The sequence below is a fragment of the Pongo pygmaeus genome, chromosome 15 (genome assembly GCF_028885625.2).
Source record: "Pongo pygmaeus isolate AG05252 chromosome 15, NHGRI_mPonPyg2-v2.0_pri, whole genome shotgun sequence".
In the NCBI taxonomy this organism is placed as follows: Eukaryota; Metazoa; Chordata; class Mammalia; order Primates; family Hominidae; genus Pongo; species Pongo pygmaeus.
Window position 1 is genome coordinate 81,196,546 of NC_072388.2, and position 16,181 is coordinate 81,212,726.

The following is a 16,181-nucleotide window of genomic DNA, read 5'->3' on the forward strand; positions in this document are numbered from 1 at the left end:
TTCCTGTATCTAGCATTTCTTTCTAAATACAGTCAGAAGAAATTGTTCTTTTGCCATTTTCCTTAATCTTTTTTTTTTCTTAAATTCTTGCAGGTCAATAAATATAAAAAGAAAAGAAAATGGGAGGCAATTAAATACTTCATTTTCATTGTTTTAATGTTTCAATGTTTTTTTATTTAACTTATTGACAGCATTTCTGAGAAATGTATAAATTACATACAAATTTTAAAAAGGTTTTCTGTCATTTTCACATACATAGACCAAATGCATTAACTGTTAAATGGACATACTCCGCATCTCTCCATTGTCTATGGTGTCAAATTCTACAGTGTTGTTTGGACTGTAAAGCCTAGTGTTGAAAGAACATTAAAAAACAAAAAGGTAAAAATCTCAATTCTCATACAGATATAAAATGGACACATATTGGAGATTTTATTTAACTAATTATTAATGAGGAAACCAGAAACAGTTACAATCAGTTCAGAAAAGTTAAAGAAGCAGACATGTATGTGAAGTAAAACCATGCTGAAATACATTTAGAAATGGAAGAAAACTGGCTTTTTCCACAATGGGAAAAAAAAGGATGGTCAACTGAATTTCCACCAGATAGAGTGTCTTCATGTTTGTATAGACAAGTATTACTTTGCATTTTTATCAGTTATCTACAGTTTATAGAATTGTGAAATAGCTTCAAGGCTGTGAAAAACTACTATCAGATAACCAAGAAAGGAGGGCTCTAAATAATGCTTTGTTTTCCTACACTGGATAACCTGAATGTAGATTCTTGAAGCTGTCCACATACAAATGGTAGAGCTGAGATTACTGATACAAAAATTATCCAACGGAGATTCTATTATTATTATTATTATTACTTTAGAGACAGAATCTCACTCTGTGGCCCAGGCTGAAGTGTAGTGGTACAATCATAGCTCACTGCAGCCTCAAACTCCTGGGCTCAAGCGATTCTCCTGCCTCAGCCTCCCAGGTAGCTGGGACTATAGGCACACACCACCACACCTCGCCCAACAGAGACTTTTGTGATGTAAATTTTTAATTTTATTATGTTACAAACCCACAGTTCTAAATGAATGGCAAAGTTTATCAGTTGTGATATCATTTGAATTTGGAAATAATCATAAGAAAGGAAATAGTTCAGAATTTGGGGATTTGTAAGGAGTACTTCCACAGGAGAAACAAAAGTAGAAAGCAAATACAAAAAAGATTGCTGGAAAATAAGGGAGCTCTCACTGCAGAAAATTTAAGATAAGTATGAAAACTGCAAGAGAAAGAAAACGTCAAAATGCAATTTGGATGCTGAAGAAAATCAAAGTATTTCACCCTAAAATATACTTCTTCATCATATTTTGAGATGACTCTTCATAGGGCCTGCAAATAGAAATAGCCCTGCAACACTTATCATTCATGGGGGAGATTTGCATCTGTAGAGAAAATCTGCACTGAGGCAGCCAGGTTTTCTCTGACGCCTTCCCTTCAAAAGATCTAGAAAAGGTTAACTGAGAGTCTGATATGGTTTGGCTCTGTGTCTCCACCCAAATCTCATGTTGAATTATAATCCTCAGTGTTGGAGGACGGACATGGTGGGATGTGATGGAATCACGGGTGCAGATTTCCCTTTTGCTGTTCTTGTAATAGAATTCTCCCAAGATATGCTTGTTTAAAAGTGTGTAGCATCTCCCTCCTCCACCTCCTTCCAGTCATATGAAAACCATGCCTGCTTCCCCTTTACCTTCCACCATGATTGTAAGTTTCCTGAGGCCTCCTGAGAAGCCTAGCAGATAACAGTATCATGCTTCCTGTACAGCCCACAGAGCTGTGAGCTGATTGAACATCTTTTCTTTATAAATTACTCAGTCTAAGGTATGTCTTTATAGCCGTCTGTTAATGGACTAATGCAGAGTCTGATACCTTTTAAGGGTCTTAGGAAATACTAACCATCTATACTCTCTGAAAGATGCTACCTGTAAAATTTCATCTACATGATACAACTGTCACCTTTGCCAGCCAGGCCTTCCTCTCCAATAGCATGTTTTGTTTTGCCACAGACCAAATTCCCATTTTTTCAGTGACCTAAAGATGGTATATAATCTTCTGAATCCCACTGGAGCATTAGGGATAATTACACTGTGGTTCTCCCTACATACATGTTAATAAATTTGTATTCCATTTCTCCTGTTAATCTCCTTTTATCAGTTGAGTTTTTCATTGAATCTTTACAAGGGGAAGTAAACATTTTCCTTTGGCTTCTACAATGCCAATGTCAGAAAAGTCAAAGCTTAGACAATATTGGTTTCATGGCTTTTTTTAGTGTATTTACTCGAGACGGAAGTTGATGATGAATACAAAGTTTATCTTTAGGCTTTTTTGACACACGGTTACTTGTTGGAAGCTCATCAGGTATAAAGGTCACTAGCAAATGTCTGAAGAAGAAGAGGAACGAGAGGGTAATTTATGAGGCAGAATTTGGGACCTTGGTTTGCTGATGCCTATGAAATATGACATTAATTGATGACATCCTAGTGGTACCTACATGATGTTAGTAAATACAAAACCACGATTTCTGTGCTGTCTTTTTCTGAATATGTTATGTAAGGCAGAACAGTGGCAAAGCTTGAAATCCTTGTACTTTCTACAGACAGCTTAAACCCAAAGACTAAGATTTAATGTGCAAAAGGGTCAGCATGAGGTCTGCTCTGTCTGAGAAAATGATACAAACCAAATTTGATTTTCTGAGTCTGTTATTCTACAGACAGAGTTGCTTTGTCTCAATCATGGACACGGAATCAATTTTCTAGAAAAGTAAAACAGAATTCTGGCTTTCTAACTTCTTTTTATTAAGTAAGAAGGAAATTTGATATCTTTCCTTTAAGAATATGGCTATAAAAGTAAAATAAATTATATCAATAAATATAATTCACACCCTTGATATATTGATGGAAAATAAATATTAATATTTGTTATAATAAATATTATATTATAAATATTATAAAACAGCTACTAATAAAAATATTGGCCACATGGATTCATGAACAATGAGATCATCATCTTAAGCTCATTTTTAAGAAGGAATATACATTTGCTATTTAATTTGAGCCTAACATAACCAAATAATTTTTCAGTACCAAACATGGTAAATCAGCTTTATTTATGAGATACTGCTGTCTGGTGACACTGATGGAATAAAAAGTAGCAAAGAAATCTTTCTGGCTCAAGGGCCACATAAAGTCTCTTTCATGCAGTTCAGGCAAAGGAGGGATGACCTTTGATTATCTCACCCCATCTCACTCTTCTTCAGAAGTTGTCTTCATGGGTTGCTTTTGGAAATTAAAATCAACTATATTAGTAATGCTTTCAGCATATTCTTGTCTTCTCTGGGGATAATGTCAAAAGGAGAGAATCTGTACACAAGCACTTAAAGATGTAAATATTTTAACAATTCTTTAGTTTGCAAACATCACCTTAGTTAAAAAGTGGAAGCTCTTAAAACATTTTATTTCTCCCGGTGGTTTTCAGTGAAAAGCAGCATTATTTTTTAATTACCTCCATCTCCAGATTGCTTCTTTCCTTCACAGTCTCCCACTTCAGAGTGTCCCTTAGTGTATAACGGTCTCACAGATACATCTCATCCACTCCACTCGACACTACACTTCTGCATCCATCCTGCCACCTTCAAAGAGTGGGGTGAGCTAGACTCGGCTACTAAAAGACAAGGCACGGCCTTGTATATCCTTGTACAGCCTGTCTCAGATTTTTGCATCGAATAAGCTTTTTCACCTTCCACATGAGAGATAGAAGTTACCTTTGAATCACATCTGAAACAAGTTTTACTTACTCTTGGTTTAAAAAAAAAAAAAAAAAAAGTTAATGGATTTTTTTGTCCTTGTCATGTTTGAAAATATATTGTTACCACTCAGCACTTTGTGACTACTGGCAACAAGAGTTTGCCAAATGAAGTTGTAGCTGTTTTCGAGGTATTCAATCTTTGGGATTTTATACTGGCTTTTAGAAATCTAGCTATTGACTACTTAGATAAAATAGTCAACTAACCTACAAAACAAAATTTTCACAACATAAGGATGGCTATTGAGGCTTGAGAACAGTTCTTAAGGTTTCACAAAATCGTTAGTAATATCAAAATATTCTTCAATGTTCTAATTATTATCTTTGGTTTGTGTGACATAAATTCTATAGATAATAATAAACCAGTCTTGGTAAGTAAGTGTTGATAGTTACAAGTGTTAACATAATTTTTCAATTTTTCCTTAAGAGTCATTTCAACCGCTTTGCAGGCAATTAACTAGGTAAAATGGCATTTTGGTAAATAGAAAGCTTTTTGGGGTATTTAAGAGAATATTAAGGTAAAAAGCATAGAATATGAAACTATATATTGTACTTATATTCTCCCTTGTATGACTGCATAGTGGTGATACGGCTCTGATGACTGTCAGTGTCCTTAGTCTCGACCTGAATTGGATAAAACAACACAGACCAATGTGGAGTGATTTTAAGGAGTGGAGAGTTTAATAGGCAAGAAGGAAGGAAGAAGCTCCGCCATACAGAGACAGAGGGAGGGGTCTCTAAAGCCAAGAGAGGAAACCCTGAGTGCCACGGAAATCAGCCAGTAATGAGGAGGCTGGAGGAGGCGGTGTCTGATTTGCATAGGGCTCAGGCGATTGGTTTGACCAGGTATGTCATTCACGTAGCCCTTGAAAAAACTGGCCCTCCCACCCTAGCCTTTTGGTATGCAGATACAGGAAGCCATGATGTTCTACACACGTGGGGATATACTGGGGGAGGCTATGTTTCCAGGCACATGGGCAAGGAAGAAGGCAGCCGGAATCTCCATGTTTGGGTAGACCCAGTTTCTAACGGCCTGTATTTGCATATCAAAGCTTGCTGGCCCAACTCTAAGAGCTAAGGCTTTCTGCTATACAAGAAACGTTTCTGGAGCTGCTTTAAAAGAAACAAAAACTTACGGCCAGGCGCGGTGGCTCACGCCTGTAATCCCAGCACTTTGGGAGGCCGAGGCGGGCGGATCACAAGGTCAGGAGATCGAGACCATCCTGGCTAACATAGTGAAACACCGTCTCTACTAAAAATACAAAAAATTAGCCTGGCGTGGTGGCGGGCGCCTGTAGTCCCAGCTACTCGGGCGGCTGAGGCAGGAGAATGGCGTGAACCGGGGAGGCAGAGCTTGCAGTGAGTGGAGATAAGCGCCACTACACTCTAGCCTGGGCGGCAGAGCGAGACTCCGTCCAAAAAAAAAAAAAAAAAAAAAGAAAGAAACAAAAACTTCCCAAGGACCCCTTTTCCTCTCTATCTGCCTAAAATAGTTTCTTAATAACTTTCTTAACAGTGGCAAGGAAATAACATTTGGATTCAGGAAGGTGTGGGTAGGAATTCTTGGCTTTATAACTTTTAATAATAAAATTATTTGAATTTTAACTGAATTTACTATATGACTTTACTTTTTGAAGTCTTTTCCTTCCTAATAAAATTGGAATAATTGTGTATTTTTCCATGTGTATTTTACCATGAGGTTGTGAAAGACAAACTGGTAGCATAATTGGCTCAATACCTAGGTTGGAATAAGTGCTCAAAAAGATGATGTGGCCCATCTGAGTCATATTAAGTTATGAAAGTGGGTGGAGGTAGGATGTAGGGAAGGCCTTAAGGCCCCTCGTAGCACCTGTAAAGCTTTCCATGTTCCTACATACAATACAATGTACATTAGTGTTATCCTGAGAAATAATTTTTCAGAAATGTTACAGGATGGCAACAGTATTTATGGTTGTCGTAATTTTTACATTATGGATTGTATTCTACATCTCACCTATATATTACATTAAAACTTCTTCCCGCAAAAGGTCCAGGGAGTGCATTTATGCTATAAAGCAGTAAATTTGGTACTTGAAGACCAGTTGATTAAAAATTTGAAGATCCTAAATAATATTCAGGTTTAGCAAATGGTCCTAATAAAAAGGGATGAGCTGAAAAGAGTTGAGTTGTCTGGGCTGAAGCTCGATATTTATACTAGTTATTGTTATTATTATTATTATTTATGAATGGGGTGGTTTTGTTGTAAGAGTGGGTAAGGGCCTGAAGAGAGAGAGAGATTGCCTCACCTTAAAAGTCTTGTGATAGACACAGTTGCTTCCGCAATTCCCACTTCCCCTTCAGCTTGCTAATAGAATCTCCATTTGAATCTCAATTAGAATGGAGCAGGCACTGGATGGTGTTTGAATTGGTCAGTTTCCCAGCAGACACATCTAGAGAAGGACATGTGCCTCTGTTGTGATCAGTGAGAGTCCTAATCCAGTATCTGCAGAGAAGTCATTAGGAAGGCTTCTGCATTTCTGTTAGAAGGGTTAAAGATGGCCTTTTCCCTTGTTCTCCTGCCTTGAACAATTATGTGATTTTGGAGCTGTAACAGTTGTTTGCAGCTTTCCTTCACAAACATAAAACTGCAGGCCAGCCTGTGGACAGTAGCAGGGCACAGAGAAATATTTTGAGACACATATGGCATCACACAGCTGCTGAAGCAACACTAGCAACTGCCTACTCATTGGCTAATGGCATGTGAGGATGAGAAAAATCCATTTTTTTAAAGCCCTTGGTAGTTGAATTTTGTGTTGTACATGTACGAAAGATAATCTTAACTGACATAGATTCGGTAGGGTCTTTCTCATTTTTAAATCAAAATGAAATAAAAATCATAAAGATACTTTATAATTGCACAATTTTTTTTGTTTTCATGTTTTTGAGATGGAGTCTTGCTCTGTTGCCCAAGCTAGATTGCAGTGGTGTGATCTCGCTACACTGCAACCTCCACCTCCCGGGTTCAAGCGATTCTCCTGCCTCAGCCTCCCAAGTAGCTGGGATTACAGGCGCCCACCACCATGCCTGTCTAATTTTTGTATTTTTAGTGGAGACGGGGTTTTGCCATGTTGGCCAGGCTGGTCTTGAACTCCTGACCTCAGGTGATCCGCCCACCTCGGCCTCCCAAAGTGCTGGGATTACAGGCGTGAGCCACTGCACCTGGCCTACACAAAAATTTATGAGGCACATTTATACTAAAGAACTCATTTGATTCCCACAACCGATCTGGGGGATAAGCAATTCTGTCAATTTTTTAAAATAGTGAACATGAAATGCATGATGTTTGGAAAATTGTTGGAAAGATTCAACAATAGCTGGAATAGTTTGGAAAGATCCAAAACTAATAATGGTGGAGGTGGGCTGCAACCTGGATTTTCTAATGCCAGGACCAGTGTTCTTTCCCTAATGCTCTGTTGATTGCCATGATGTATTATTAGCATTATTGGGACATCATGGTAATAAAGAAAACAATCTTAAGTCAAGCTCTCTCTGTTTTCTATTCATTCATTTATATGTTTATTTATATATGTGGAGAAAGAAAGACTCCCTCCATCTTTCTGAATACCTTCCTGTTCAATATATTAAAAGAAATATAATTCTATTTTTTTTTAGCTTAAAATCAACACTTTCAGGAATATCTCTGTCTTCTACATTGGAAAGTCAAGGGAACATAAATAGAAAATGAAGTGCAGCTGAGCAATGAAAACAATTGGAGAGGAACCTCATGATTTATTTGAGACTATGATGATGGAGAGGCCATGTCAAAGACAATAGCCAACAGTCCCAACTAAGTTTAATCTTCTTGCCGTCCCTCCAGACATCAGACATGGAGGGAATCCTTTTTGAAACCTCTTGCCTGGCCCATCTGCTGGCTGAGTACCACTGAGTGGCCTCAGTCGATGTTACAAGGAGCAAAGAAATTTTGTTGCTCTGCCAAGTTCTTCCCAGACCTTCAGCCCACAGAATTCATGAGGATAATAAAATGGTTGTTGTTTTTTTGCATAATGTTTTATTCAGCAGTAAGAATTGTAATAGGTGGGTTTATCTTAAGAAATAAAGATTGGGTTAATCGTAGCAGACTAAGAAAATCCAGATGATTAACTTAATGGACATTAAAAAAGTATTATAGGAGATACAATATACAGTACTGATTTAAAAAAGAATAAGCGGGCAAAAAATAAAAGGAAATATCTTAAGCCATGACAGAATGAATACAATAATTGAAACAAATAGACAAATATTTCATATCCATGATATACTAAGATTCCTCTCAATTAATAAAGCAATACAAATAATTTAGTAGAAAAATCTGTGATATATAAAGCAGTCAATTTTCAGAAAATAAAATGCAAATTGCCAATGAACATTTGAAAAGATACTAAACCTCATTAATAAGTATGTAATACAAATTTAAATTCCAATAATATACCAATTTTTACTTATGATCCTTGAAAATTTAAATCACTGATGATATTTAATGTGCAAAAGTACTTGGGAGGACAGGTTCTTTCAGTAAACTGCTGTTATGATTTTGAAGAGAAATTTGAGAAATTCTTATTTTTTAAAGAAAATGAAATGTGCATACTCTTTGACTTAAATACTCCTAGCAGTTTGCCCTGCAAGGAAAAAAGTGTGTACATGTATAAAGATAAATATAAAGGCCACTTCATAGAATTTTTTGTATAATGGAAGATATTGAAAGTATCTAAAATATGTCTATCAATAGAGGAATGACTAAGTGAGTTATGATGCTGTGGAATTACTATATAAAAGTGTTAAGACAAAAAGAGAGATGGAAAGATATGTGGTACATAATTTTAAAGATAAAGTAATAGAAAAATATGCATAATTCTATTAAAATCCTTCTAAATATTTGTATATACATTTTATATTTGTAAATATGCCAGCAGTTGTCTGAAAGAAAACACTCTAGGCTCATCAATGTGTTAACCTTTGGGGAGAACGTTAGGATTGGAGGACTAAGGAGTAGGTAGAGAGGGATGTTTTAAGGATTTTTCTATTCCTTGGATTTCTGTCTCAACAAACATGCTTTGGAATATTTATTGTATAATTAAAAATTAAGCAATCCAAACACACAAAACAATGTAAGACTGAAAAAGTTTGAGATGGAGCCTAAACACAGAGATTGTTTGTTATAGTGACAATTCAGAAGGACAACAGTAAGCAGCTTCCCAGGACTTATCTTCCAGAATATTTTTTATGGCTCCATACTGCTATGAATTCTAATTGGGATAAATACACTATCTCTTTAACTGGCTTTTGTGAAATTGAAGACTGAGTACTTTTACATTATTATATTAACATAGCTTCTCAGACAAAATCATGTTCAAGTTGCTTCTCAATTTTACAGAAAACAAAACATTTTTTTCTGTTATTCTACTTTTCCCTGCTGTTTGTGGGCCTTTTGAATAAGATCAAAAAAAATTTGTTGTTTTAAGTCAGATAGTGTGTCTATTATCTCACATTTTTTATTCTGCCTTTGGTCTAGCTTTCCCAGCTGACTCTGATTCTGTATAATCATCTACAATGAGTGTTTAACTGAGCATACTTCAAAAACAGCCTTCTGTGTGAGATCTGAGCTGTCACTATCAGGTGGCCTCTTGAAACATTGAGTCCCCTTCTTTAATTTTCTTTTATAATACATTAACAACAACATGCTTTTCATGTTGTAATTGTGTTTCTTTTATGCTGGTTTTGTCATCTCAGCCCCCACATCACCCTAATGGATGTTGCCCTCCCTTCTGAATTTCTTTAAACCCTTTATACTCCCATGTTACTCCTTATGTATACTTCTTTTCGTAACACATCTGATTCTCACCTGAGGGCTGGATACACTCATCAAGTCAAGAGGCTGGACATTTTCACTGATCCAAAGGTCATCCTCTTTGGTTATCTCATTCATTAATTTAACAACTGCTGAGGGTCTGAAGCTGTACTTCATGTTCTATTATAAGTGACCCACTCATAAGTTCCTCTCTTCTGTTTTAATGCTACCCACTTTCTCCCTTCCTACCAACTAGGCATCTATCTGCCATCCTATTACCCTGTTTCTTACTGGACACATGCCACTATTGTCTACGCACGCTGCCAAGTTTAATTATTGCCCTCAGATCTTCTGTACATGTTGGTGATGCTTCTGTAATCTCACTGGTGTTCTCTATCCTTTCAACAATGCAGATGGCTTCATCTTATCTCTCCTATTGTAGTCCTGCGTCTCTGAGACTTGCCCCCCAACTCTTTTTTTTCATGAAGAATGAGGATAGTAAAAAATCATACCAGATAAAATGTTACCCTTTCCACTATATACCTCTCCTTGTACATTTTTATGTGAAATATATTTCATGGATATAATAAGGCCTTAGTCGTGGTGACTTTTCAATAGCCTTGAGATCTATAAAAGAACTATAATGCCTTCTTTCTTGCCCTCTGAGTAAGTAAAAATATCACCACCTCATTACTAATAGCCAGGTTTATTACTGCTGATGAGACACAAAGCAGAAAGAACACAGACACCCTTTAAAACGATCATTCATACCTGGGAAGTCTCACCATGCTCAACTCGTTATGAATCTGTTTACTATGGAGCATATACATTTCAATACAAATCAAAAAGGTGTTGTCTGTCTGTAGTAGGCATGATAATGGCCCCCACAGATGTCTATATCGTAATCCACAGAACCGATGGATATGTTACCTTCCAAGGCACACACACACACACAAAAGGACTTTACAGACATGATTAAGTTTGGAATATTGAGGTGGGGGAGATAATCCTGTATCATCTAGGTTAGCCCAGTGTAATCTCAAGGATCTTTATAAGTGAAAAAGGGAGGCAGGAGCTCAGTGTCTTTGTCCTTTGATGTAAGATAACACCGGTCTTTGTTGACTTTGAAGACGGCAGAAGGAGCATGAGCCAAGAAACGCAGGCAGTCTTTAGAAGCTTAAAAAGACAAGGGTACAGATTTTCCCCTAGACCCTCCAGAGGGAACACAGCATAGCCACACCGGAATTTTATCCCCAGGAAAACTCATCCTGTACTCTGACATCCAGGACTATAAGATAACACATTTGTGTTGTTTTAAGTCACTATAACTTGTGGCAATTTGTTTCAGCAGCAATAGGAAACTAATACATTGTCCAAAGAGGCAGTTTCCGTAAGTGATTTACTGGAGCAGTAGAAATGTCCAACCAAGATCCTGCTGAGTAAAATAGACAAATTACTTCTCACTTGCACCTCTCAAATGAGGTTCATTTTTATTTCAACAATCCAAATGTCCATCCCCTGTTTTTCCCCTTAGGCTAAACTATTTCCTGTAGCATCTTCAGCTATTCACTATATCCACCCACCTTTGTTACCATGACCTAGTCATATAGCACAGAAAACCCCCTAAGCATTACTTTCCCTTTCTTCAGTAGAGTCCAGTCAGTGAACCTTGGGGTCTTTCTTTTATTGGAGCCATAAGTTCCGCCACTGCCATGAAGACTTAGTTTTACAACCAGTTCCTTTTTAAATGATAGTACAGCCTACCATGAGGCCAATTGAGGCTGAGTGGTCAGAAGTACAACATCTACATTTTCAAGTAAAAAAAGCATTCCATTAAATACATTTATTACTGTAAGAAATGCCTTTATTGTCCATTAAAACACAAGTATATTTAGGAAATAAAGCAATATAAGCACTTTGTATATATCATTGTTTTTCCAGCTTGGCAGTTTTATAATTTCCCCATGTCCTTTCAGACCCCGTCTCCATTCTAATATCTTGTGTCGTTGTTTTTTAAGCTATTTAAGTTACTTCATACCATACTAATAGAAAATATACCATTAACTTCCCCTCTCCTCATGGTTTTTGTTTTAATAGTGAAACAAAACTACTTGCTGCTATGTCGTTTCCATCTTTGAGCCTAACTCTTAAATTATTGCACACTGTTGGGATAGGCACATTTTCATTCCAAATCATATCTTAAGAACACAAACACCTTTTTTTCTCACTTAATTCCAAAATATTGATCCAGTCAGTCATTCTCTTGAATAGGGTTAATTGGTAGTTAACTGAATAGACTCTCTGTGTATATTACTATGCTAGGGCTTATGGTGATTAAATTTTTTTAAAGATATAATATGTGTAGTCCCTGCCTTCAAAGAGCTTATTGGTACCTTGTATGTATATTGAACAGTTAATTAATATTCTATAATGATCATACACACAAAACACGGTATAAATACATTAAGAAATACCTCTTTTCTCATCTCATTTGCTTGCTCATTTCTCTTCCCTAATTGAAATAGATATTTTCCCTACATTTCATTCTTTTGACACATTTTCCTTTGATACTTTCTTAATTACAGTATTTAAGCAGATATTTCTATCTGCCTATTTTCAATATAGTCTATGTGATTCTTTCACCCAAAGACAACTTCATCCCAAGGTGTTTACAACTAGATTCATAATGTTCAACTAAGCTAGTACTTTCTGTTAGCGTCTTCCTTTTCTTAGTTGCTAATGCCATTTTTTCCTAAGCATTTAAGCTTAAAAAACTAGCTTTACTGCAATGTCATCTTTTCCTTTAATTTAGGATTGACAGGTAAAGTACAAGATGTCCAATTGAATGTAAATTTCAGATAAGCAGCAAAAACTGTTTTAGCATAAGTATGTCCCATGAAAGATACTGTATTTTCTTCTTTCTTTCTTTCTTTTTCTTTCTTTCTTTCTCTCTCTCTCTCTCTCTTTCTCTCTCTCTCTCTCTCTTTCCTTTCCCTCCCTTCCTTCCTTCCTCCCTTCCTTCTTTCCTTCCTTCCTTCCTTCCTTCTTTTTTTACTGCATGAGACAACCTCAGGCCAGTGGTTCTCAACTTCAGTGCATCAAAATCACCTGCAGGGCTTGTGAAAAAACATATTGCTGCTCCCCCCTCCCCCATATCAGTAGGTCTGAGTAGTTTTTAATTCTAACAAATTAGAAATTGATTTACACTTCTAACAAATTCCCAGTTAATGCTAAAGAGACCAGCACTTTAAGAATCACTTATTCAATTTAATTACCCTGATTATTGGTTGTAGGTCTCAACCCTGGCTGCATACTAGAATCTACTGGAGACTTTTAAAAACAACCTAATACATGAGTCTTATACCACATACTTTGCTTTAATTGATCTGGGGTGTGGCACAGGCTTGGAGTTGTTAAAAAGCTTCCGAGGTGATTTTAACTTGCAGGCAGGTTAATTATGACTAATTGTATATACTTCTGCTGAGCCTCTCTGTGGACAGCATAAAGGTACAGATAATTCAAGTCTTTATGACTGTTTGCCTTAGTTTTGTAATCCATTCTCTGATTTTTATGGCTTCACTAATTCATCTTTTCTACAACTGTGTATTACTTTTTCTGAAGCGTGTCTCTGATTGTATAATTGTCTTTTTAAAAACTTCAACATAAACCCTTGACAATTGAACAATATATATTTCTTATCTTGGTATATAAGATGTAGCACAACCTTTTTCTAATCTACTTTTAAGGTCTTTTGAGCAATGTTTCTTTATACAAACTTGAGACCCAGGAAACCAATCTACACTCGTTTCCTTATCCCCTTGTCTTCCAAGTATATCGATTGCTGCCTTTACTTGGTGACCTTGTATTTGTCTTTACCTCTCCCTTATAGGTCAATCAAACTATATGCAATTCTTCCCTCCCTTTCCCTCTCCTTGTAAATCTAGAAATGCCCTCTTTCCTCAGAGCCTACCTTTTTAATAACCTTAAAATACTTTAACTCAAATTATTCATTTATTTACTCAATCAATTCACATGCAACCAGTAATAATAGTGTCCTCTATGTGCACTGGGCCACATCAGTGAACCGGGAGTCCTTATTCTCTTGTAGCTTATATTGTTTTGGGAGAGACAGATAATTAACAACTAAAACAGGTGTTAAGTGGTAATTAGTAAGAATAAGAAAAAATAATGAGAAGGAAAGAGGCTGAAAGACGAGAATAGTGCAGAGCTATTTTGAATAGGGTAGTTTTGTCTGGAAATGCTTCTTCCCTAAATGACATTTTACATGAGGACCAAGTGAGTGAATAAATGAGCTCCAGACATGTCTAGGGGGCTGCCTGAAGTGCAACTGCTTGATAAGCGCCCAACTGGAGCAGCAATCAGGCCACATGGAAACTCTTGTGTTCTAAGTGAAAGGTGAAGCCATTGAAGAGTTTTGGAAATAAGTGACACAACATGATCTGCATTCTAGAAGATCATCTGTGTTGCTCTGTACCAAATAGAAATGGAAAGCAAGGATGAAAGCAGGAAGAGCGGGTAGCAAGCCTGATCATCATCATCATCATCATCATCACCATCCTCATCCAGGTGCTCTGGAGTAGTGGGAACAGTCAAGCAGAGGAACTGGGTTTGTTGGAAGATCATGAATGGTGGTAAAACTGTTGAGTTTAAGAAGTTGAGTCTGCAATGGAAAAAAAAAATCATTATGGTAAATCAAAAAGACACCTGCATGTGTACGTTTATTGCAGTACAATTCACAATTGCAAAGACACAAAACAAACCTAAGTACCCATCAACCAATGAGCAGATAAATAAAATATGGTATATTTACACCATGGAATAATACTCAGCCATAAAAAAGAATGAAATAATGTCTCTCACAGCAACTTGGATGGAGCTGAAAGCTATTATTCTAAGTGAAGTAACTCAGAAATAGAAAACCAAATAACGTATGTTCTTACTTATAAGTGGGAGCTAAGCTGTGGGTACACAAATGCAAATGGATTGGTATAATAAATGCACTAAAATCCTAGACTTCACCACTATACAATTTAGCCATGTAACCAAAAACCACTTGTACTCCTAAAGCTACTGAAATAAAAAAAAAAAAAAAAGGATGTTGGATCTGTAATGAGAGAAATGTGTAATTCTGTTATTTGGATGTTTTTAATTTATTTGTTTATTCATTTATTTTAAAGGAAGAAAGTGTTATAGCTACAATAAACATTCATGTGTTCACACTTTTATGTGTACAAGATAAGATGGTGCATTTTTCTTGAAGCTAATAAAGCAAAGTGCCAGAGTCCCCCACCCCATACTTGGCTCTCTGTGTGTCTTGGAGAATGATCAATATCAAAGGAAAGCCAGGATGCAATTAAGTAGCATTCCTGAAATATTGCCCTGTAGGAATCTCAGAAAAAAAAAAAAAGACTTGAGTAATTAGTTGTGATTTCTTTTTACAATCTAAATAAATATTTATTTGTGTATCTACGTTTTCAGTTTTCATATGTAATTTTGTATTATTTTCCTTGAAAGGCCCCATGAATTGTATAGCAAACTATACCCATATGCACTTAAGCAGTGGCATAAATTATGTTAATATTCTGCATGTTTTACTAATTTATATTATGTTTATGACATGTATCCATGTTGATATGTGCATGGAATGTGTCTTATACATTTTAGTCACTATGTAACATTTTTCTATATGATTATAGCACAATTTACCCATTCTCTTCCGGTTGGAAATTTAGCTTGTTTTAAATCTTGTTGCTATAAAAAATAATGAACATTATAATAGATACCTTTTACCTACCTGCTTGAGTTTTTTTAGGTTCTCTATCCAGAAATATTATTGTATCTTCAAATTACAATCACCAGAATCTGGGAATATGTTTTATTGCAAAGCAATTGGAGAAAACTGACACTACCTCAGCCTCGTGATTAAAGTTAACATCAACAGTGATAAGTCATTTTTATAATATGTGTGATGAAAATAGCACTTTACCTCTGTGCTGTTTTTCCCCAAAATCCATACTATGATTTAATCATGAGAAAAACATCAGCTAAATTCCAATTAAGGGACACTATAAAATTCCCGACCAGTACTGCTCAAAACTTCCAGTATCATCATAAATTAATTGTCACAGGTGCTAACAGAAACATGATGACTAAATGTAATCTGTTGATGAGACCCTGGAACATAAAAAGGATGTCAGGTACAAACTAGTGAAATTCGGACTGAAATTATGGACTTTAGTTAATAATAATGTATTAATACCAATTCATTCATTTTGACAAATGTGCCATATTGTGCAAGTCGTCAGAATTAAAATAGAGTCACTTTAATAAAAATTCTGACAAATAGAGCTGGGAAAGGTCACGAAGGGAGAGTTCATATCCACAAAGCCCAGTAACAAGAATTATCACAAAGGACTCTGCAAAAGCCACACCCTTGCTCAAGGGCCATTGCAACCTTACATTTAAAAAGTACTTCTGT